Consider the following 25,740-nt stretch of genomic DNA (forward strand, 5'->3'; position numbering starts at 1 on the left):
GAGTGATGACCAATGATTTAATGTGCCACTTCAATATGAAGGGACAGAGGAGCAAACATGTCTTTGCTACCACTCTTGTGTGATCCATTGTAGTTGGTAAGTAAATGTGAGCAGTTGAGACATTTGACATAGAAAAATAGATTTTTTTTGTAGATTCTTTTAAAGATATTTTACTGTGCGTTTCTGTTCTGTCCTGTCCTGCATGCCCACATTATGCCAATTGTTATTTTATTTTCTTCTCTTTTCATACTTACAGTAAGTGTCATGAAAATCCAGAAAACTCAGGAGGTTGATGTGTTTGCGGGCACTCTGGAAAGACATAAAATGTACCCTGACCGCCGTGGTGGAGGAGGACGCAAAGTATGCTATTTTTTGAAGACATCTAAGCTATAACTGCCACACACTTAAACAAGTACCAAATCAAATCAAAGTTTATTGCTCGCGTACACAGATTTGCAGATCTTATCGCAGGTGCAGCAAAATGCTTGTGGGCTCCCGAGTGGCGCAGCGGTGTAAGGCACTGCATCTCAGTGCAAGAGGTGTCACTACAGTCCCTGGTTTGATTCCAGGCTGTATCACATCCTGCTGTGATTGGGAGTCCCATAGGGTGGCGCACAATTGGCCCAGCGTCATTTGGGATTGGCCGGGGTAGGCCGTCATCGTAAATAAGAATTGGTTCTTAACTGACTTGCCTAGTTAAATTAAAGTTAAATAAAACATATATATAGTTCTAGTTCCAACAGTGCAGTAATAACTAGTAATAAAAATATAAAAACAATACACACATAATCCAGAATAATAAAAAAATAAGTTATATAGGATGAGTGTTCAATGACTATATACATAGGGCAGCAGTCTTGAAGGTGCAGGGTAGAATACCTGGTTGTAGCCGGCTAGAACAGTGACTAAGGTTCAGGACAGGTTATACTTGTCCCAGTCTGTCATCTCAACATGTTTCAAGCTGACCACCATTGTCCCTGTTACCAAGAGCTCCAAAATAACCTTCCCAAATGACTATCACCCTGTAACACTCACATCTGTAATTATGAAGTGCTTTGAAAGGCTGGTCATGACACACATACAGTACACACCATCATCACAGACATCCTACACCCACTCCAATTCGAATATTGCCTGAACAGATAACGCCATCTCAATTGCACTTCACACTGCCCTCTCCCACATGGACAAAATGGAAATAACTATACTGAACAAAAATATAAACGCAACTGTACCTAGTTACAGTTCATATAAGGATATCAGTTAATTGAAATAAATTCAGCCCCTAATCTATGGATTTCATATGATTGGGCAGGGGCGAAGCCATGGGTGGGCCTGGCTCCCCAGTGGGGGGGCCTATGCCCTCCCAGGCCCACCCATGGCTTCGCCCTTGCCCAATCATATCAGCCAATCAGAATGAGTTTTTCTCCACAAAAGGGCTTTATTACAGACAGAAATACTCCTCCATTTCATCAGCGGTCCGGGTGGCTAGTCTCAGATGATCCTGCAGATGAAGAAGCCGGATGTGGATGTCCTGGGCTGGCGTGGTTACACATTGTCTGCGGTTGTGAGGCAGGTTGGACAATTGCGCGCTCCCTCAAAACTCGAGACATCTGTTGCAATATGTTGTGTGACAAAACTGCAGATTTTAGAGTATCCTTTTATTGTCCCCAGCACAAGGTGCAGCTGTCTAATGATCATGCAGTTTAATCAGCTTTTTGATATGCCACACCTCTCAGGTGGATGGATTATTTTGGCAAAGGATAAATACTCACGAAGAGGGATGTAAACACATTTGTTCAGAAAATGTTAAGAGAAATACGTTTTTTTTGTGCCTATTGAACATTTCTAGGATCTTTTATTTAAGCTCATGAAACATGAAACACATGGAACCAACACTTTACATGTTAAGTTTATATTTTTTCTCAGTATATGTGAGGATGCTCTTCATAGTCTACAGCTCAGCATTCAACAACATAGTCCCCACCAAGCTCATCACCAAGCTGGGAACCCTGAGATTGAACCCCTCCCTCTGCAACTGGATCCTGGACTTCCTGACAGGCTGGCCCTCAACACGTGGGCCCCATCAGAGGTGTGTGCTTAGTCCTCTCCTGTAATCCCTGGTCACCCACGACTGCATGGCCAAGCACGACTCCAACACCATCATCAAGGTTGTTGACGACACGACGGCGGTAGGCCTGGTCACCGATGGCGATGAGCCTACAGAGAGGAGATCAGAGAATTAGCAGTGTGTTGCCAGGACAACAACCTCTCCCTCAATGTCAGTAAGACCAAGGAGCTGATCGTGGACTATAGGAGAAAGATGGGAGAGCACACCCCCGTCCACATCGACTGGGCTGTTGTGGAGTGGGTCGAGAGCTCTGGGGGCCCATGCGCCTTTCTGACATTGGTATGTATTTTTTTAATTTAATAAATCATTGACAGTAACCCTCCAAAAAGTCATTCAGAAATCTTTTACATTTCCCTATGTAGTAGGAAGCTAAGTATTTGTTTCTTGGACTTCAAGAATGTGTGTGACTGATCAAAGTGCCTCAGGCCTTGAAAAATATATAATTGAACTGATTGAAAATAAGGGGATATCGGTGAACCAATACCGTGGTCGAGGCCACAACTGTGCCAGTGCAATGAGTGGAGTTTTCTCAGGTGTTCAAAAGTGCATATCAGACCGAGAGCCTAATGCTTCTTAGGTAGTTTAGAAAACCTCTTTTTGCAGAAGCGACAGTTACAGGGATGGTTAAAAACAGCTTGATTGTCAAGCAACATCAAGGAAACTGGGCAGAAGGGAGTGGTGCTTCAAATTCAGCAGTTCTGCAAAAATATATTTAATTGAGCCTCTTGCATTCTCCTTAATAATAAACAAATATTAACTGTATAGGAAGATCTGGGACAGGTCATCTGGATGCTAGACAGCCAATAAATTGACAGATGCAAACAGATTATCATTTTTAGCGGACACCCAATTCTTGAGGGCACAAAAATATAACCGTTTTGCGCTTTTGTCAATACTGGTGAACTGGCGTTTGAGTTGTGTGGTTGCAATATCAACAGTCACTTGTCTCTGGTATATCTTGGCATGCATCATTCAAGACTAAGTTGAAATTGTGTACAGTGCAATGGACATATAATGTACAATGTCTCAGGAAAGACTGTCTGGGTTGTCAATACTCAGTAGAGAAAACAGTAAGCCCGCAACCTGGACATATAGGCCATGGTGAAAACATTTGCACACAAAAATTCCGGACCCTGACTTTGAGGAGTTCCAGAGAAACTGCGTTACGCCAGTGCTATGGGGAGAGTAATTTAGTTCAGTTATCTTCGCCTTCTTGAGGACAGGAACAATGGTGGACATTTTGAAGCAAGTGGGGACAACAGACTGGGATATGGAGAGATTTAATATGTCAGTAAACACTCCAGACAGCTGGTTTACACGTGCTCTGAGGCTTTGGATCCTGTCTGGGCAGACAGCCTTGCCAGATTTAACATGTGTGTGATGAATGGGTTAATTCATCAAATCAAATCAAACTTGATTTGTCACATGCGCTAAGACAACAAGTATTGTAAGAAATGCTTATTTACAAGCCTAACCAACAGTGCAGTTCAAGAAGAGTTAAGAAAATATTTACCAAATAAGCTAAAGTAAATAAAAAAAATGCATATATGGGGGTACTGGTACCGAGTCAGTGTGCGGGGGTTAGTACAGGTTAGTTGAGGTAATTTGTACATGTATGTAGCAGTGAAGTGACTGTGCATAAATAATAAACAGTGAGTAGCAGCAGTGTACAAAACAAATGGGGGGGGGGGGGGGGTCAATGTAATAGTACGGTGGCCATTTGATTAATTGTTCAGCAGTCTTATGGCTTGGGGGTAGAAGCTGTTAAGTAGCCTTTTGGTCCTAGACTTGGCGCTCCAGTACCGCTTGCTGTGCTGTAGCAGAGAAAACAGTCCATGACTTGGGTGACTGGAGTCTGGGTTGTTGCCCTCCTATGGCCTCCTCCACGTCTCCTGATGTATTGGCCTGTCTCCTGGTAGCGCCTCCATGCTCTGGACACTACGCTGACAGACACAGCAAACCTTCTTGCCACAGCTCGCATTGATGTCCCATCCTGGATGAGCTGCACTACCTGAGCCACTTGTGTGGGTTGTAGACCGTCTCATGCTACAACTAGAGTGAAAGCACCGCCAGCATTCAAAAGTGACCAAAACATCAGCCAGGAAGCATAGGAACTGAGAAGTGGTTCCTTCTCAGTAGTTTATGTGTCGGGGGGCTAGGGTCAGTTTGTTATATCTGGAGTACTTCTCCTGTCCTATTCGGTGTCCTGTGTGAATCTAAGTGTGCATTCTCTAATTCTCTCCTTCTCTCTTTCTCTCTCTCGGAGGACCTGAGCCCTAGGACCATGCCCCAGGACTACCTGACATGATGACTCCTTGCTGTCACCAGTCCACCTGGCCGTGCTGCTGCTCCAGTTTCAACTGTTCTGCCTTATTATTATTCGACCATGCTGGTCATTTATGAACATTTCAACATCTTGGCCATGTTCTGTTATAATCTCCACCCGGCACAGCCAGAAGAGGACTGGCCATCCCACATATGCTCTCTCTAATTCTCTCTTTCTTTCTCTCTCTCGGAGGACCTGAGCCCTAGGACCATGCCCCAGGAATACCTGACATGATGACTCCTTGCTGTCCCCAGTCCACCTGACTGTGCTGCTGCTCCAGTTTCAACTGTTCTGCCTTATTATTATTCGACCATGCTGGTCATTTATGAACATTTGAACATCTTGACCATGTTCTGTTATAATCTCCACCCGGCACAGCCAGAAGAGGACTGGCCACCCCACATAGCCTGGTTCCTCTCTAGGTTTCTTCCTAGGTTTTGGCCTTTCTAGGGAGTTTTTCCTAGCCACCGTGCTTCTACACCTGCATTGCTTGCTGTTTGGGGTTTTAGGCTGGGTTTCTGTACAGCACTTTGAGATATCAGCTGATGTACGAAGGGCTATATAAATACATTTGATGAAATTTGATGATGAGAAGTGGTCTGTGGTTATCACCTGCAGAACCACTCCTTTATTGGGGGTATCTTGCTAATTGCCTATAATTTCCACCTGTTGTCTATTCCATTTGCACAACAGCATGTAAAATTTATTGTCAATCAGTGTTGCTTCCTAAGTGGACAGTTTGATTTGACAGAAGTGTGACTGACTTGGAGTTACATTGTGTTGTTTAAGTGTTCCCTTTATTTTTTTGAGCAGTGTATATGTCACGCTCTGATCTGTTTTGCCTGTCCTTGTGATTGTCACCAACTCCCTCCAGGTGTTGCCCATCTTCCCCATTATCCCCTGTGTATTTATACCTGTGTTCTCTATTTGTCTGTTGCCAGTTCGTCTTGTTTGTCAAGCTTACCAGGGTTTGTTCCTGTCAGCTCCTGTCTTTCCCAGCCTCTTTTTCTCGCCCTCCTGGTTTTTGACCCTTGCCTGTCCTGTACCATTGACTCTGTTGCTGTAATAAACATTGTTACTTCGACACGGTCTGCATCGGAGTCTTACCTTATGCTGATAATATAGGTCCTGGATTGCAGGAAGCCTGGCCCCAGTGATGTACTGTGCCTTACGGACTACCCTCTGTCGGGCCTTATGGTCAGATGCCGAGCAGTTCCTATACCAGGCAGTGATGCAACCGGTCAGGATGTTCTCGATGGTGCAGCTGTAGAATCTTTTGAGGATCTGGGGACCCATGCCAAATCTTTTCAGTCTCCTGAGGGGGAAAGGTTTTGTCATGCCCTCTTCATGACTGTCTTGGTGTGTTTGGACCATGATAGATCGTTGTTGATGTGGACACCAAGCAACTTGAAACTCTTGACCCCTTCCACTATAGCCCCGTTGATGTTAATGGGTGGCTTGTTTGGCCCACTTTCTTGTTGTCCACGATCAGCTCATTTGTCTTGCTCACATTGAGGGAGAGGTTGTTGTCCTGGCACTACACTGCCAGTTCTCTGACCTCCTCCCTATAGGCTGTCTCATCATTGTCGGTGATCAGGTCTACCACTGTTGTGTCATCAGCAGACTTAATCATGGTGTTGGAGTTGTGTTTGGCCATGCAGTCATGGGTGAACAGGGAGTTCAGGAGGGGACTAAGTATACACCACTGAGGGACCCCAGTGTTGAGGATCAGCATGGCAGACGTGTTGTTGCCTACCCTTACCACCTGGGGGCAGCCCATAAGGAAGTCCAGGATCCAGTTGCAGAGGGAGGTGTTTAGTCCCAGGGTTCTTAGCTTAGTGATGAGCTTCCTGGGCACTATGGTGTTGAACGCTGCGCTGTAGTAAATTAACAGCATTCTCACATAAGTGTTCCTTTTGTCCAGGTGGGAAAGGGTAGTGTGTAGTGCCATTGAGATTGCGTCATATGTGGATCTGTTGGGGTGGTATGCGAATTGGAGTGGGTCTAGGGTATCCAGGAGGATGATGTTGATGTGAACCATGACCAGCCTTTCAAAGCACTTCATGGCTACTGACGTGAGTGCTACGGGCAGTAATCATTTAAGCAGGTTACCTTTGCTTCCTTGGGCACAGGGACTAGGGTGGTCTGCTTGAAACATTTTGGCATTACAGACTCAGTCAGGGAGAGGTTGAAATGTCAGTGAAGACACTTGCCAGTTGGTCTGCGCATGCTTTGAGTACACGTCCTGGTAATCTATCTGGCCCCGCGGCTTTGTGAATGTTGACCTGTTTAAAGGTCTTGCTCACATCGGCTACCGAGAGCGTTATCACACAGTCGTCCGGAACAGCTAGTGTTCTCATGCATGCTTCAGTGTTGCTTGCCTCTAAGCGATTATAAAAGGCATTTAGCTCGTTTGCTTGGTTTGAGTCACTGGGCAGCTTGCGGCTGGGTTTCCCTTTGTAGTCCATAATAGTTCTCAAGCCCGGCCACATCCGCCGAGCGTCAGAGCCGATGTAGGATTCAATCTTAACCCTGTATTGACGCTTTGCCTGTTTGATGGTTAGTCTGAGGGAGTAGCGGGGTTTCTTATTAGTGTCCCGCTCCTAGAAAGAGGAAGCTCTAAATCAAATCAAATCAAATGTATTTGTCACATACACATGGTTAGCAGATGTTAATGCGAGTGTAGCAAAATGCTTGTGCTTCTAGTTCCGACAATGCAGTAATAACCAACGAGTAACCTAACAATTCCAAAACTACTACCTTATACACACAAGTGTAAAGGGATAAAGAATATATACATAAAGATATATGAATGAGTGATGGTACAGAACGGCATAGGCAAGATGCGGTAGATGGTATCGAATACAGTATATACATATGAGATGAGTAATGTAGGGTATGTAAACAAAGTGGCATAGTTTAAAGTGGCTAGTGATACATGTATTACATAAACATGCAGTAGATGATAAGAGTACAGTATATACATATACATATGAGATGAATAATGTAGGGTATGTAAACATTATATTAAGTAGCATTGTTTAAAGTGGCTAGTGATATATTTTACATCAATTTCCATCAATTCCCATTATTAAAGTGGCTGGAGTTGAGTCAGTGTGTTGGCAGCAGCCACTCGATGTTAGTGGTGGCTGTTTAACAGTCTGATGGCCTTGAGATAGAAGCTGTTTTTCAGTCTCTCGGTCCCAGCTTTGATGCACCTGTACTGACCTCGCCTTCTGGATGATAGCGGGGTGAACAGGCAGTGGCTCGGGTGGTTGTTGTCCCTGATGATCTTTATGTCCTTCCTGTGACATCGGGTGGTGTAGGTGTCCTGGAGGGCAGGTAGTTTGCCCCCGGTGATGCGTTGTGCAGACCTCTCTACCCTCTGGAGAGCCTTACGGTTGTGGGCGGAGCAGTTGCCATACCAGGCGGTGATACAGACCGACAGGATGCTCTCGATTGTGCATCTGTAGAAGTTTGTGAGGGTTTTTGGTGACAAGCCGAATTTCTTCAGCCTCCTGAGGTTGAAGAGTTGCTGCTGCGCCTTCTTCACGATGCTGTCTGTGTGGGTTGACCAATTCAGTTTGTCTGTGATGTGTACGCCGAAGAACTTAAAACTTACTACCCTCTACACTACTGTCCCATCGATGTGGATAGGGGGGTGCTCCCTCTGCTGTTTCCTGAAGTCCACAATCATCTCCTTAGTTTTGCTGACGTTGAGTGTGAGGTTATTTTCCTGACACCACACTCCGAGGGCCCTCACCTCCTCCCTGTAGGCCGTCTCGTCGTTGTTGGTAATTGTTGGTAATCAAGCCTACCACTCTAGCCTTTTGCTCGATGCGGATGTTGCCTGTAATCCATGGCTTCTGGTTGGGATATGTACGTACGTTCACTGTGGGGACGACGTCGTCGATGCACTTATTGATGAAGCCGAGGACTGAGGTGGTCAATGCTATTGGATGAATCCCAGAACTTATTCCAGTCTGTGCTAGCAAAACAGTCCTGTAGCGTAGCATCTGCGTCATCTGACCACTTCCGTATTGAGCGAGTATCTGGTACTTCCTGTTTTAGTTTTTAAGCAGAAATCAGGAGGATAGAATTATGGTCAGATTTCCCAAATGGAGGACGAGGGAGTGCTTTGTATGCATCTCTGTGTGTGGAGTAAAGGTGGTCTAGAGTTTTTTCCCCCCTCTAGTTGCACATGTGACTTGCTGGTAGAAATTAGGTAAAACGGATTTAAGTTTGCCAGCATTAAAGTCCCCAGCCACTAGGATCACCACTTCTGGGTGAGTATATTCTTGTTTGCTTATGGCCTTATACAGCTGGTTGAGTGCGGTCTTAGTGCCAGCATCGGTTTGTGGTGGTAAATAGACAGCTACAAATCACCTCTCCTGTAAAACACATTTAAAAAAGAGATGGTTAAAAGAGACATTGAATGTTGTTTATCCTGTTTATGAGCTTACTTGTTGGTTTGCCAAACACGGAACAGTTAAGTTTAAGATGAAACTGTGGTTGGTGTGTGTAACATTATAGTTACACGTATAGTTACTTTATGGATTATGCTCACAGTAAAGGTTTACTTGTGATTGTAAACTGTCATCTTGATAGCTACATTATGTAATAACAGTAGACAGAGTTTGAATGTAAACACACCTTTGATAACCGATTGGGGAATGTTTTATTAAAGGGGAGATGTGATTAATGGGTTAATTCATATTGCAACTTGTGCACATGCGCTTGAGGGCAGTTGGGAACATAGCATTCGTATGTTACTAGGCATTTATGTTATCAAATGTGAGAACACATTGAAAATAACCAATGGATTGAAGTCTCTTATATTTAGATATAACTAAGGACATTAAACCATGAACATATGGTTAGCCAACTGTGTCCACAAAGCTTATTCAGAAATGTCCTTTTTAAGTTCTTTTAAAATCTCAAATTAATAAAGTGTTAGTAATGCGCAGATTCTCTTCACTGCAGATCTGACCCATCACACCAGTCTTCAAGAGGGCCACTATGCTTCAGGTCGCCTTCTGTGATCAGAGAACCTTGATGAGGATCTACCCCATCACAGTTAAGAACAAATTCTTATTTTCAATGACGGCCTAGGAACAGTGGGATAACTGCCTTGTTCAGGGGCAGAAAGACAGATTTGTACCTTGTCAGCTTGGGGATTCAAACTTGCAACCTTTCGGTAGTAGACAAGTACTCAAACAAAAGAGAGCTCAATACATAAAGCGAGATAGAGACATAGTAGGAGCGAGATAGAGACATAGTAGGAGCGAGATAGAGACATAGTAGGAGCGAGTGAACCATAGCGCTCTACAGACATATGGCATTTACAGAGATTGCGCTGCAGAGCAAACAGCTGACAGGGTTTTTAAACCAAGGGAAAGGAACTGTGATTGGGTAGGAAACAGGAGGTGGTGTGTCTTCTGATTGATGATTGATTGGTGACTGATTGGGGAGTGATGATTTTCACTTTGTGAGGGGAGAAGGAGAGAAAAGAACACAGGATACATACACACACACACACACACACACACACACACACACACACACACACACAGGATACCTGTATCCGTAACAATTATAGTCGCGCTGGTTGGCATTGGATGAAGCTCAATGTTAAATTCAAATCTCCCTACCATCATATCTAAGCCAATATGGTGCCAATGTCAATGAACATTTGCAAATCAACTTCATTGGAGGTACACAACACACTCCCCGCCTCTCTTCATGTGCCTTCCGACTGTTACCGAGAACCACATAACAGATTTTTAACAGGGCCATTTACCAGGACATTAGGGGAAAAAAAGAAGAAATGTGGGCCGAATGTCTAGCCTCTGATAAGAACGAGAATACATCGTCCATAAAGTGACCATTAGACTTGTCACCTATCGGACTGAATACGTTTGTAGGGGCAGCGGTTTTGACTAACCTTTTACCGCAGTGGGGCGAATCAGGGTCACACAGGGTTTCTTGGTAGTCTTAAACAAATCTACTTTCAAACAAAAGTATACACCTCACACACATGGTTATGGGCTTTAAAAAAATAACACCTGTACCATGTCAGACATGGAATTGAAATGTAATTCAGTTTTGAGTTTGCATCCCAATATTACACTTTATATATGTTAGCAGTTGATGTTACTCTTCAATAACACAGACCCCAAAGCAAATCGGGGAGGAAAATAGGTTTATTCAAAGAGGACAAATCATGCTTGGAAATAGATGGTAGATGTTCGTGCTCCTCTGTCCTCAGTGATTCTCTCCTGAGTGATTCTCTGCACAGAACAAAGGGACAAGATGTAGTTTTATAACCCAGCCCTAGCCTGTGGTTGACCAATTACAATTCCTTGCAATAAAACTGGGTCAATGGCCAAATAACAAGTATCCTATTTCAGACTCAATATGTAGACAAATTCCTCCCATGTCTCTGCATAAATCCCCTATTACAGAAAAAACACAATTTCCATTGATCGTTAATACTCTGTTGACTTTTAGTCCTCTTGACCTTTAGTACGGTATTGACCTCTCGTCCTCTGCGTTGTTGATTTATCTTCAAAATATTCTTACATATAGATCACAGAACACAAAAATATAACAAAACTGTTTGACATAGAAACACTGGATTTTCTGCAGTAAAGAAATAAAAAATGTTTCTTAAATATTAAATTATGAAAAATATTAATAACGTTCCACCCATGAGGCCAATAGAGGTCGATTTGGAAAATAAATAAAAAATATCAGGTAGGCTAAATCCAGTGGGTGTCTTTTTAGACCCAACTCGAGTTGCTTGGCCACCACTCAGTAGGCCCTCCATGGATGCCTTACATGGGTTACATGGGGAAAACCAAGAATCTCTGAAATGAAAATAGATGGCCCTCCCTTCAGCAAATATGTTTTACCTAAACTCTTCCTGAATTATTGAAAAAAATGAAACGAGTGACTTTCCCCTATACCCAAAATAATATGTAAAACAAAGTGCATAGCAGAGAAGATCCTTACCGTTTAACCTCACTTCTTGGACAGACCAGAGCCTTATATGCCGTTTAAGAAACTGTTCTGTAAGCATAACATGGCCACGCAGGAATTTTGATAGTGCGACAGAAGGTTGAGGGTTCACAGACCACCATGGACAAGAGTAGTGGTGGAAAGATCTCCTTTATAGTAAAATAATTGCATTCATCTATCATTGTATTTGCAGGTCAGACATAAACATTTAATTTAATTCTACATCCTTTTACATTTTAACAGAATATGTTTTAATACCAAACAAATGACAGAAAATACAGGCTAAGAATGGACAGAGAGATAGGCCTATGTGTTCATCTTATCATATTTCTCCAATGCCAAATCAGTCTGTCTTGTTTGGAACAAAACTGTCCATGTTTGCAAATAGTTACATCTGAGATGTCATTAGGAATCTGAGCATGGTACTTTCAAAAGTTAGGCCTACCTTTCCACCCCAGACAGTAGGCCTACCGACGCAGAAAAAAATGTAAGCTTTAACTGCTGGCTACTCTTCTTCTATGGCTAAACCCAAATGAGAGAAAGTCACAAGTTGTTTCCCTAAAAGCTGTCAGGGTTTAAACAACTTCTATTATACAGAAAGTGAATTAGCTTAATCAATTGATATTGACAGAATCACATTACTTCCCAAGCAAAGTACATTTTTTTGTCTCCTCGGCTATAGAAGGTTGTAGCACAGCCTCTGAATATCAAAGAAACTAAACAATGACATCACCATATGCATTGGAGTCATGTCTTTCCCTGGTATTTTACAGCTTGTTTCCAGCATAAAGCATTACGGACCAAAGTGCTGTAATACTGTAGTACACTTTATATAATCGGATTTGTTTTATTTTCTTCAACATTTTAAGCTAACAATGGGTAGGCCTGTGCTTTTTTCCATTTTGTTTAATTGAAGGTACTCCTGGTTTTAACATCACAGCCCTTCACTGACACGGAGGTAGGCTATTTAAAGTGCGCATGGTGGGTGGAGAAATTGGCCGACAAATCTATGTACAGTACATTCGGAAACCCCTTGACTTTTTCCATATGTTGTTACATTACAGCCTTATTCTAAAATGGACTAAATTGTTCCTGGAAAACTGTAATATCACATTTACATAAGTATTCATACCCTTTACTCAGTACTTTGTTTAAGCACCTTTGGCAGCTATTACAGCCTGTAGTCTTCTTGGGTAAGATGCTACAAGCTTGGCACAACTGTATTTGGGGAGTTTCTCCCCTTCTTCTCTGCAGATCCTCTCAAGCTCTGTCAGGTTGGATGTGGAGCATCACTGCACAGCTATTTTCAGGTCTCTCAAGAGATGTTCGATCGGGTTCAAGTCCGGGCTCTGGCTGGGCCACTCAAGGACATTCAGAGTTGCCTTGTCTGTGTGCTTAGGGTTGTTGTCCTTTTGGAAGTTGAACCTTTGCCCCACTCTGAGGTCCTAAGCACTCTGGAGCAGGTTTTTATAAAGGATCTCTCTGTACTTTGCTCCGTTCATCTTTCCTTAGATTCTGACTAGTCTCCAAATTCCTGCCGCTGAAAAACATCCAGACAGCAGGATGCTGCCACCACAATGGATCACTGACTGGATAGTGCCAGGTTTCCTCCAGACGTGACGCATGGCATTCAGGCCAAAGAGTTCAATCTTGGTTTCATCAGACCAGAGAATCTTGTTTCTCATGGTCTGAGTGCTTTAGGTGCCTTTTGGCAAACTCCAAGCGGGCTGTCATGTGCCTTTCACTGAGGAGTGGCTTCCGTCTGGCTACTCTACCATAAAGGCCTGATTGGTGGAGTGCTGCAGAGTTGGTTGTCCTTCTGGAAGATTCTCCCGTCTCCACAAAAGAACTCTGGAGCTCTGTCAGACAGACCATCAGGCTCTTGGTCACCTCCATGACCAAGGCCCTTCTCCTTCGATTGTTCAGTTTGGCCGAGTGGCCAGCTCTAGGATTAGCCTTGGTGGTTCCAAACTTGTTCCATTTAAGAATGATGGAGGCCACTGTGCTCTTGGGGACCTTCAGTGCTGCAGAAATGTTTTGGAACCCTTCCTCAGATCTGTGCCTCGACACAATCCTGTCTCGGAGCTCTACGAACAATTCCTTTGACCTCATGGCTTGGTTTTGCTCTGACATGCACTGTCAACTGTGGGACCTTATACAGTGGGGCAAAAAAGTATTTAGTCAGCCACCAATTGTGCAAGTTCTCCCACTTAAGAAGATGAGAGAGGCCTGTAATTCATCATAGGTACACTTCAACTATGTCAGACAAAATGAGAAAAAAAAATCCAGAAAATCACATTGTAGTATTTTTAATGAATTTATTTGCAAATTATCAAGCGGTCTGAATAGCATTTTACTTGTATTTTTAATCCCAGCCCCCGTCCCCGCAGGAGGCCTTTTGCCTTTTGCAAATAAGAATGTGTTCTTAACTGACTTGCCTAGTCAAATAAAGGTTAAATCAATATAAATACATGGACAAAACTTTTTTTTTAAACAAGTTTGTATTGTTTACTAATTTAACTGTGCCAAACTAAATTGTGGTTAAGATTTTGATTTGAACAGTTTATGACTTTGCATAATATGGCATGGCCCAATGCCACACGAGTAAATCGAATCCCTGCATGAATAATGTATGATGTCAATGAGGAATTTGACAAAACGTTCATGTAAATTTGCTATCTCAATATCTGTGAATTTGATCTGTGAATTTGAGGTTTCAGGATTGTGCTGCTGTCTAACCTGGCAGAGAACCACAACGAAAAGCGTACTATTTTGCACACCACAGGTCAAAACATCAACCACTGACTCATATTCAGTTTTGGAGAGGTAACGTTTATATTCCAGAATATTCGTGGCTCAAAAGTTCCCAAATTGCATCAATTTCTTTGGGTAACCATCTGCCTCTTAGCTGTACAGTTTAGCTTAGACATTGAGCCTACTGGAGGTGAGGATCAGACGTGCCGCTATGGGATTGTTGTTAGTGGATCGATACCCATTAGGACTGTGGCGGTGCTTTGATCTATCGTGTTCATCTTTTATTTGAAAATATTCAATCCCCTCGATTCATTCGTTAGGGAAAATATGTATTATCCCAGGCAGGATAGCTCATGTTTAATTACAAGTGAAAGTAATTAGGCGATAACACAACATAACCTAAACATTTTTTATTTATTTTTATTTTACCTTTATTTAACCAGGTAGGCAAGTTGAGAACAAGTTCTCATTTACAATTGCGACCTGGCCGATCATTTGAATGACCAGTCATTTGATCAAATACAAATACAAATATGCCAATCTAACGAAATTTTGCCGAGATATGTCTGTGACCGTTCAGACCATGCACATGGATGTGTTGAATTTAACTATCAAATGGATACCGTAATTCTATTGAATTGTTGTCGATCTCCCACTATTTCCCTTTACATTGTCATTAAAAATGTAGGCCAATATATCATGATACATGCCTATACCATAATCTTTCAGTGAGGCAGTGATCAAATAGGCTATATTTGTGTGGTATAATAGCCTATTCTTCGAATCTCAAGACAAATTCTTGCCATATACCCTGTCCTGAGAATACTATAATAATAGTTTTCAATATTACTTCATAATAAGCTCCTATCCTGGAGGAACGATGCATCATTTCGAAAAGATGCATAAATACATGTGGTGTCGAAATTTGACAATGATTTCTTTCAAGATTTAAACTTAACATTTAAGTCTCTGTTATTGCCAAGTTGATGTAACCCGAGACCTCCATTCTTAAAGTCTTTATATCAGTCATTGATCAGCCCAGATGAAGGCTGGAGAAAGACGATGAAAGCACCGATTAATCTTATCACTTGTAGATTTGACGATGAATCGCACATATATTCATAAACAAAAAGTGTCTTGCAGGATTGGCAGCTGGCTCTGACATTCGGTCACATATCACTAGTCTATAAATCAAACGAACGACTGGCAGACTGGAAAGAGAGGAAGACAGCATAGGAAGCAATGTATACATCATCTATTCTAAAACATCAAAATCAATTAAATAGAGATAGATAGTCTAGCGAGCCCATGGATCTCTCCTTTACTGAAACCTCAATATAGAAAATCCAACAACATGATGTAACATTCTTTGAATTGGACTATACATTTTCTGCAATGTCACAGAGCAAGCTACATTCATATTATACCAATCATATCCTCCCCCCCGAAAAAAATATTGTCGATATAGGCTACTTATAATACATTTGCAGGATCTTCTTCATTCAGGTTATGTACAGTTTAAGAATATGATTTTTACACCAGATGGCTGTAAATAACAGTGGTTGGCCTGACCAATGCGCCTACTCTGCAAACTCTTTCTCGAGTATTTCATGAATCACGTGACAGAGATGGTGGGGGTCAACTATGGTTGATCACCAGACTTTCTGACATATGATTTAGGAACTTGCTTCAGAGCAGTACAACTTTGTGTTTTATATTATTTGCAGGGTGCTGCAAATATTAAATAAACATACTTATAGTTTTTTCTTTGCCTTCAAGAACAAAGATAAGAACTCTCGTATTTCTTTGGCAGAGGGTCTGGTCTCATATAGATGTGCTGCAAGGCAAGTATATACAGTATATATAAAAAAAAAGTAATATCCTGAACAATGCCCACATCTTAGGCCTCTCCTGAAATGTTGAATGGGGCCATTTATTTATCTAACAGAAAATGGTTGGTTGGTTACAATTTGATCAATTCTAATTGATGCCATGTATATACAGTATCAGTCAAAAGTTTGGACACACCTACTCATTCCAGGGTTTTTCTAAATTTTTACTATTTTCTATAATGTAGAACTATGAAATAACTATGAAATAACATACATGGAATGATGTAGTAACCAAAAAAGTGTTAAACAAATCAAAATATCAAAGTAGCCACCCTTTGCCTTGATGACAGCTTTGCACACTCTTGGCATTCTCTCAACCAGCTTCATGAGGTAGTCATCTGGAATGCTTTTCAATTAACAGTTTATTTTTTATTTTTTCAATTAACAGATTGGCCTTGTTAAAAGTTCATATGTGGAATGTCCTTCCTTCTTAATGCGTTTGAGGCAATCAGTTGTGTTGTAACAAGGTAGGGGTGGTATACAGAAGATAGCTCTATTTAGTAAAAGACCAAGTCCATATTATGGCAAGAACATCTCAAAAAAGCAAATAGAAATGACAGTCCATCATTACTTTAAGACATGAAGGTCAGTCAATGCAGACAATTTCAAGAACTTTGAAAGTTTCTTCAAGTGCAGTCTCAAAAACCATCAAGCGCTATGATGAAACTGGCTCTCAATGAGGGCCGCCACAGGAAAGGAAGACCTACAGTTACCTCTGCTGCAGAGGATAAGTTTATTAGAGTTACCAGCCTCAGAAATTACAGCCCAAATAAATGTTTCACAGAGTTCAAGTAACAGACACATCTCAACATCAACTGTTCAGAGGAGACTGGGTGAATCAGGCCTTCATGGTCAAATTGCTGCATAGAAACCACTACCAAAGGACACCAATAAGAAGAAGAGACTTGATTGGGCTAAGAAACATGAGCAAAGGACATTAGACCGGTGGAACTCTGTCCTTTGGTATGATGAGTCCAAATTTGAGATTTTTAGTTCCAACCGCCGTGTCTTTGTGAGACGCAGAGTAGGTGAACGGATGATCTTTGCATGTGTGGGTTCCTACCGTGAAGCATGGAAGAGGTGTGATGGTTTGGGGGTGCTTTGCTGGTGACACTGTCTGTGATTTATATAGAATTCAAGTAACACTTAACCAGCATGGCTACCACAGTATTCCACAGCTATACGCCATCTAGTCTGGTTTGCGCTTAGTAGTACTATCATTTGTTTTTCGACAGGACAATGACCCAACACACCTCCAGGCTGTGTAAGGCTCCAATAAGGAGAGTGACGGAGTGCTCCAACAGATGACCTGGCCTCCACAATCACCCGACCTCAACCCAATTTGAGATGGTTTGGGAAGAGATGGACTGCAGAGTGAAGGTAAAGCAGCCAACAAGTGCGCAACATATGTGGGAATCATTTGTAAAGCATTTCAGGTGAAGCTGGTTGAGAGAATGCCAAGAGTGTGCAAAGCTGTCATCAAGGCAAAAGGTGGCTACTTTGAAGAATCTAAAATCTAAAATCTATTTAGATTTGTTTAACACTTTTTTTGCTTACTACATGATTCCATATGTGTTATTTAATAGTTTTGGTGTCTTCACTGTTATTCTACAATGTAGAAAATAGTAAAATAAAATAGTAAAAATAAAGAAAAACCCTGGAATGAGTAGGTGTGTCCAAACTTTTGACTGGTACTATATATATATATATATCGGATTCGTTTACATTGTTATATGACAAATGATTATTAAAAACGGCAAGGCCTCCTGCTGCCCTTCTCATGCGATGCCAATTGGTAACAGGGGGGATTAAATACAATAAACAGGATTTGCAAATCAAATGGATTTACTAATGTTCAAACAACTACTCATAGTCCACGAGGCAGCCATGTTCACGTCAGCAATTATATCCTACATTAATTAATGTAAGGCAAGTAAACTATAATACATACTGTATATATTTATATTCCGGACTCAGACATTGCTCATCCTAATATTTATATATTTCTTAATTCCATTCTTTTACTTTTTAGATTTGCGTGATTTGTTTTGCATTATTAGATATGACTGCACTGTTGGACCTAGGAACACAAGCATTTACACCCGCAATAACATCTGTTAAATATGTGTATGCTTCCAATAAAATTGGATTTGATTCTTATTTACGGAATGAGATCCTGGTGATCGGCGAATAGTGTTTCCCAATAGGCGATGTGGCCATTACTCTTCTTCGCTTTCTAGTCAGCTTCTTAGGCTAAAAGCTACCCATGTTCTCCTACGACCTCTCCCACAGTGGGCGCCTCCCGCCGATGGTTTATAGGCAACCAATCATTGGAACTGGATTTGAATACTCCTTTATGTTTTAGAAAGGATAGAGCTCTCGTTATTGATTCTAGAGGCAATGTATGTGAAATGAATCTGTAGTTCCGCGATCTACGTTATGGCTACACTACGCTAAAAGAAGGTAAGCCGAGGGCTGAAAAATGCTTGTAAATGGTTGGCTATTTTCTTTTTGATTTATGACCATATGGCTCGCGCGCGGTTCAAGCAGAGTTCATAAAGCTGTATGCCTCCATACCAAACGACATTTGTTTTCTCTTCAAAACAACTGTGTCTAATCTTATGTTTTACCTATTTTGGTTACTTATAATAGCATACCCGTTACAGCATAATCGTTATCATGAATTTAGAGACCTTGATTTTCTTCATGTTGAAGATATCAATGTAAATGTAAATAAACGTTAGTAGACATTTACAACAGCGGTTTGATGATGTACCATTAACAGTTATTTTCCTTTTTTTATTAACTTTTATTTATTCAGGGTAGCTCAATTGAGACAGGGTCTCATTCCCAATGGTGCCCTAAGGACACAATGTTTTTCTCACAACAGGAAGAACAATTTACATTACAATAAAAAATAACCACAAGGCACAACCTCAACATCAACATTTCAACAAATAAACCACTACAATGGCAAGCCTAAATAAGTTCAGGAGTAAAAATGTCTTTAACAATTCACATAATAAGTTGCATGGACTCACTCTTTGTGCAATTTTTGCGTTTAACATTTTTGAATGACTACCTCATCTCTGTACCCCACATACAGTTATCTGCAAAGTCCGACAGTCAAACAGTGAATTTCAAACACAGATTCAACCACAAAGTACAGGGAGGTGTTCCAATGTCTTGCAAAGAAGGGCACCTATTGGTAGATGGGTAAAAAATAAAATAAAGCAGACATTGAAAATCCCTTTGAGCATGGTGAATTATGCTATTAACTATTAATTATACTTTGGATGGTGTATCAATACACAAACACTACAAAGATACTGGCATCCTTCCTAACTCAGTTGCTGGAGAGGAAGAAAACTCTTCAGGGATTTCACCATGAGGCCAATGGTGTTTAATGGCTGTGAACTTTATATCCTGAATACAAAAAAAACATTATGTTTGGGGCAAATCCAACACATCACTGAGTACCACTCTCCATATTTTCAAGCATGGTGGTGGCTGCATCATGTTATGGCTATTTAGCAGTCTTATTTATTTTTTAATTAGGCAAGTCAGTTAAGAACAAATTCTTGTTTTCAATGACAGCCTAGGAACAGGGGGTTAACTGCCTTGTTTAGAACGACAGAATTTTACCTTGTCAGATCAGGGATTTGATCTTGCAACCTTTCAGTTACTAGTCCAACACTCTAACCACTAGGCTACCCTGCCGCTTGGGGGTAGAAGCTGTCTTGGAGCTTGTTGGTCCGAGAGCCGATGCTCCGGTACCCTTTGCCAGATGGTAGCAGAGTGAACAGTCTATGGCTTAAGTGGCTGGAGTCTTTGGCAATTTCTCGGGCTTTCCTCTGGTATAGAGGTCCTGGATGGCAGGGAGCTCAGCCCCAGTGATGTACTGGGTTGTCTGTACCACCCTCTGTAGCGCTTTGTGGGCATTGGCGGTGCATTTACCATACTAAGCGGATGATGCAGCCAGTCAAGATGCTCTCGATGGTGCAGCTGTAGAATTTTGTGAGGATCTGAGGACCCATGCTAAATCTTTTCCGCCTCCTGATGGGTAAGAGGCGCTGCCTTGCCTTCTTCACGACTGTGCTGGTGTGTGTTGACCACGTTAGATCCTTTGTGAAAAAAAGACGCACAGCTGTAATCGCTGCAAAAGATGATTCTAACATGTATTGACTCAGTGGGATGAATATGTATCTAATCAAGTGTTATATTAGTGTTTCAAAAAATATTATTATTATTATTTTTTACAAATGTAATAATTTGTCTTCCACTTTGACATTACAGAGTATTTTGTGTGGATAGTTGACAAAAAATGACAGTTCAATCCCTTTTAATCCTACTTTGTAACACAACAAAATGTGGAACAAGTCAAGGGGTGTGAATACTTTCTGAAGGCACTGTATCTGATATTGAATATAGAAATGGGTAGTCTGCCAGTGGCAAGTTAGGGTTTTGTTTATGTTTTTCTGTAAATGGGACTTCATGATTGAGACTATCGACAGGCTTATCTTGTTTTTTTTTGTGGAGTGTTGTTGGATAAATATCTATAGATAGTTGTAATAATGTTATTATTATGCAATAGCTATATTCATATGTCTTTAATTAGTTTTATTCATTTGTCTATTCATTTAACACAGCATTGTACGAGATCTTCAGTTTCTTGGCAATTTCTCGCATGGAATAGCCTTCATTTCTCAGAACAAGAATAGACTGAGGAGTTTCAGAGGAAAGTTAGTTGTTTCTGGCCATTTTGAGCCTGTAATCGAACCCACAAATGCTGATGCTCCAGATACTCAACTAGTCTAAAGGCCAGTTTTCAGCTGTGCTAACATAATTGCAAATGGGTTTTCTAATGATCAATTAGCCTTTTTATATTTGGATTAGCTAACACAACGTGCCATTGGAACACAGGAGTGATGGTTGCTGATAACGGGCTTCTGTACGCCTATGTAATTATTCCATAAAAAATGTGCAGTTTCCAGCTACAATAGTCATTTACAACATTAACAATGTCTACACTATATTTCTGATTAATTTGAAGTTATTTTAATGGACAAAAATGTGCTTTTCTTTCAAAAACAAGGACATTTCTAAGTGACCCCAAACTTTTGAAAGGTAGTGTAGGTTAGTCTGACATTGCCTCTAAGTCGGTTGAAAGTGTCCTATTCACGTCATGATGCTATTGAGATGATAAGATGGATTCATACTGTCACCCCCCTTATCTAGGGAGTTTTTCCTAGCCACCGTGCTTCTACATCTGCATTGCTTGCTGTTTGGGGTTTTAGGCTTGGTTTCTGTACATCGGCTGATGTAAACAGGGCTTTATAAATACATATGATTCTTTCCTTGATTCTGTCTTTTTTCATAACCTTTCAGGACAGCAACCAAGAGGTCATTGGAAGAAAACTATCATGTGACTTCTGGGTGCAAATGATCCTTCAGAAGGTCAAAAGGGCCCCAGTAGCTGGTGAGGCCTTTCTTGGCAATGCTGAAAAATATACCTACCATGACTTCATAACTACTACACTGAACAAAAATTTAAACGCAACATGTAAAGTGTTGGTCCAATGTTTCATGAGCCGAAATAAAAGATCCCAGACATTTTCCATATGTAACTGTATAGCTTCCGTCCCTCTCCTCGCCCATACCTGGGCTCGAACCAGGGACCCTCTGCACACATCAACCACAGTCACTCACGAAGCATCGGTACCCATCACTCCACAAAAGCCGAGGCTCTTGCAGAGCAAGGGGAACCACTACTTCAAGGTCTCAAAGCGAGTGACGTCACCGATTGAAACGCTATTAGCGCGCACCACCGCTAACTAGCTAGCCATTTCACATCGGTTACACATACGCACAAAAAGCTTATTTCTCTCAAATTTTGAGCACAGATTTGTTTACATTCCTTTTAATAAGACACCTCCAACGTCTTTTAGAGAATTTGGCAGTACAATCAACCGGCCTCAAAACCACAGACCATGTGTATGGCATTGTGTGGGCGAGCGGTTTGATGATGTCAACATTGCGAACAGAGTGCCCCATGGTGGCGGTGTGGTTATAGTATGGGCAGGCATAAGCTACGGACAAGAAATACTATTTTATTGAAGGCATTGGAACACCTCCCTTTTATTGTATCATCGCTGCAACTCCCCAACGGACTCCCCTATGGTTTCCTCAATGGGCATATTTCCTCCGAAACATGACCCGCCAAAGAGCGCTTCTTAATAACACCCGCCAGCTTAACCTGGAAGTCAGCTGCACCAATGTGTCAGAGGAAACACCGTTCACCTGACGACCGAGGTCAGCCTGCAGGCACCTGGCCCGCCACAAGAAGTCGCTAGAGTGCGATAAAGCCCTTGGCCCACCTGGAGAGCCAGAGCAACCTGAAGGATTTCGATTGCTCATCGCAGTTAAATGGCAACAAGAAATCACAGCATTCACAGCACCCAAAGGAGTGTGACCCTAACTCAAATTCTACCTTCACCAAAAGCATCTTCCCATGGATGAAGGAGTCAACAAGGCAGATCTGTAAAAAGAACAACAGAGACAAACCTGTAAAAGTATATGGTGTGTATTCAAATGCGTAGCCAAACAGATGGACAGTAGGCAAAATCCTATTTACAAATAATACATTTTTAAGCTTGATAAATGCTAATATTATTAGGTGATTACGACCAATAGGCGATGGCTAATTGTAGCCTATTTCCAGTTTCGACTGAAGCTTAAATGTTGATATAATGTAATATAATAATATAATGTTGATAAGATTCCATTTATGATTGTTACATTTAATTTTATCCCGGCAGAACTCTCTGGTAAAGAGGAAAGCCCAACAACTACAGCCTAAAAAGGGTGCGCACAGTTGGTGGAGCTCGAGGCGTTCCACTTAAATCGTTTCATGTGCCAACTTAGGCGCGTGGAGATGCCTAACCAAATCAATTTAAAGGAAAGGCAGATCAAGATTTGGTTTCAAAATCTGAGAAGTACAAGAAAGTACAAGAAAGATGAAAAGTTAAAGGACTGTGCTCTTAATCAGGTAGCCCAGAAGCTCTTACCAGTCTTGGTTATATTAATGCAATGGGTGATGATGATGATGATTACGACGCTGTTTCCCCGCCATCTTTTAAAGCTACAATATGTAACTTTCTGGGTGGCCGACCAAATTCACATAGAAATGGGAGTTATAGATCTGTCATTCTCATTGACAGCAAGTCTAAGAAGCAGTAGATCTGTTCAATTTGTGCTATTTCTATGCTTCCCGTTCTTAAGTTTTCTTTTTGCATATTTTACATTAGGTTTTGTACACCAGCTTTAAACAGCTGAAAATACAATATTTTGGGTCATTGACTATATATTTCACAGTGGTTTAGACGGTACAATGATTCTCTACACTATGCATTGCTTGTTTTGTCACATAAACTGAAATTTGGGGAACTATTAGAAGTTTAGCAACCAGGAAATGGTGGAGCGATATCTGCATATTGCACTTTTAAAAGCTCTTCGATGTAAAATCCCCTGTTTAGGGGACCTGCTTGGTTCTGGTACTGGTTTCCGACCAAAATTTTTGCTCATAAATCGATATGTGGAAACGGCTTGCATTGAACGGTAGCCCTGTTTCTCACTGAAACAGGAGTATGTATCTTCTGCCTGTATGAAGCTGGATTTGAAATCTGACTCCACTTGAAGCTGGGATGTCCCTCCTACCATTTAATTTGCTCTTTCAACTGTCCATCAACTCCGAGCTGAACCCTATGTCAACGCCACTAACACCACATATGAATCGAATCCTTACATCGTAATGCAGAAGAAGAGAGTGTTTTCACACATTCAGAGATTAATTTATAGCCAGTAATCTAAAATAATTAATAGATTTGAAATAAAACCACTTTCTGTTTGTCATGGATGGATAAAATACATATGAGATGAAAGGCGAGCTCCTAAGGAGTTCGGTAAACCAAGCTAGAGCTCTTTGAGACATTCACCGCAATGGGGGCAGAGGTTTTGATGAAGAGAGACCTTTAGAAAATATGCACATTTCTCTAACTCTAAATATACAAATATGTATTTTACAGTTATAAGGAAGGTGAAATCTTATAGTTAGTTGTTTTATAAATGTATTAAACTATATTTAGAAAAATATGTGAAGCCTTATTCATACAGTTTTGTTGAATAGGAAATTCTGTTTCATATTTTCACATTTCATCCCTTCATCTTTTATGATATTTGTACTGTGTACTTGAGCTTGTCCTCAAAAGTGACTACACCTCAGCAATGTATAACTATTTTTTACCAGAAAGGTAATATTTGAACCTTTCTTGGAGTATGTAGCATTACTAGTTATTGTTTATGGCCCTCTCATGATAAATAATTACTTTGGGGGATTCAAGTAGATTGCATTTAGTTCAATTCAAGAAGCTTCAACAAAAATATTATGTTAGTGCACCAGTCTATTCAAACTCAATGAAAACCCAACAGAAAAAGGCCAACACAACCCCAGAATATGCTCCATGCAGTATGCAGGACAATGATAGTATTTTATTCATAATGCTCAAGATGGCCCTGTTTATGTTGACGTGAACTTGCCATTCACTGCATATGGGATAAATAACTTGTGTAATAATACTGCACAGATGACATTAAGGCAACATAAACCTACAATGTGATCCAAACACATCATACCTGTTGGGGCATAATTCTTCTCAAGAAATAATCAAGCACGCTCTTAAACTGACTCATTAGTTGATGGAATCCAAACTTCAGGTTGTGCAATTAAACTTTGTTGTTGTTGCGCAAAGGCACATTACTTGCAATATCCAAATGCATGCAGCACCTGCAGGCTATTGATCCTGTTGGACAGTTCTCTATTTATATTATTTTGGTTTCTTATCCAATTATCTGAAACCACAGGTTAATGTAAAACATCAAATGTAGTTCAAATTTAAATCAATATCAAGCAAAAACGTTTCTCACTTGTGTGTTTGTGTTGGACTTGACATGGTGTACTTTTATAATTGGAGCAGGCATGCATTGGAATATTAGAAACACATTTATTACAATGTTATTTTGTGTTATTTATAGGCTATTTATTAAATTAATTTATGGGAAATTCTTATTTTTTTATTCTGTAAGACTGACAATTTTTATCATAGGGCTTAGTGTTTACAGACAGACTGACTCTTATGCTCGAGGGACCGATGAATCAATCAATGTTCCTCAAAATGTTATTTAATTGTGATATATTTTTATACTCTATCAAGTAGGCTATATGCTGACGAAGAATTGTCGTATTGTTGAATAAAATGCATGTGTTGTTCAGACGTTCTACAGCACCTGTGTGTTATTTATTTATGACACAAAAAAAGAGCATGCCTTACCTATAAATCTACTCAATTTAAAATACATGAAAAGTATTAAAATATGTCAAATGAAATAGGCCACACGAAGTGTAGTCTGCTGAAAATTGTATGCAATAAATAAATGGTTAAAAGTCTAAAAGGCTCAATGATTTAGCCGTTTCTTTGTTCCCGCTTGAACAAATTGAAGAATCAGCTGTCAAGCGTTTAGAGGAGGAGCGTAAGATTGATCATTGCATTCAAGACTTCTCT

At 40.9% G+C, this 25,740-nt stretch overlaps 1 pseudogene; it reads left to right on the plus strand.

Moving 5' to 3' along the window:
* Positions 1–1,940: 1,940 nt before the first annotated feature.
* LOC139377100 (homeobox protein Hox-B3a-like) lies at positions 1,941–24,874 on the plus strand (annotated as a pseudogene).
* Positions 24,875–25,740: the final 866 nt, after the last annotated feature.

Source organism: Oncorhynchus clarkii, chromosome 20 (assembly GCF_045791955.1).
Source record: "Oncorhynchus clarkii lewisi isolate Uvic-CL-2024 chromosome 20, UVic_Ocla_1.0, whole genome shotgun sequence".
NCBI lineage: Eukaryota > Metazoa > Chordata > Actinopteri > Salmoniformes > Salmonidae > Oncorhynchus > Oncorhynchus clarkii.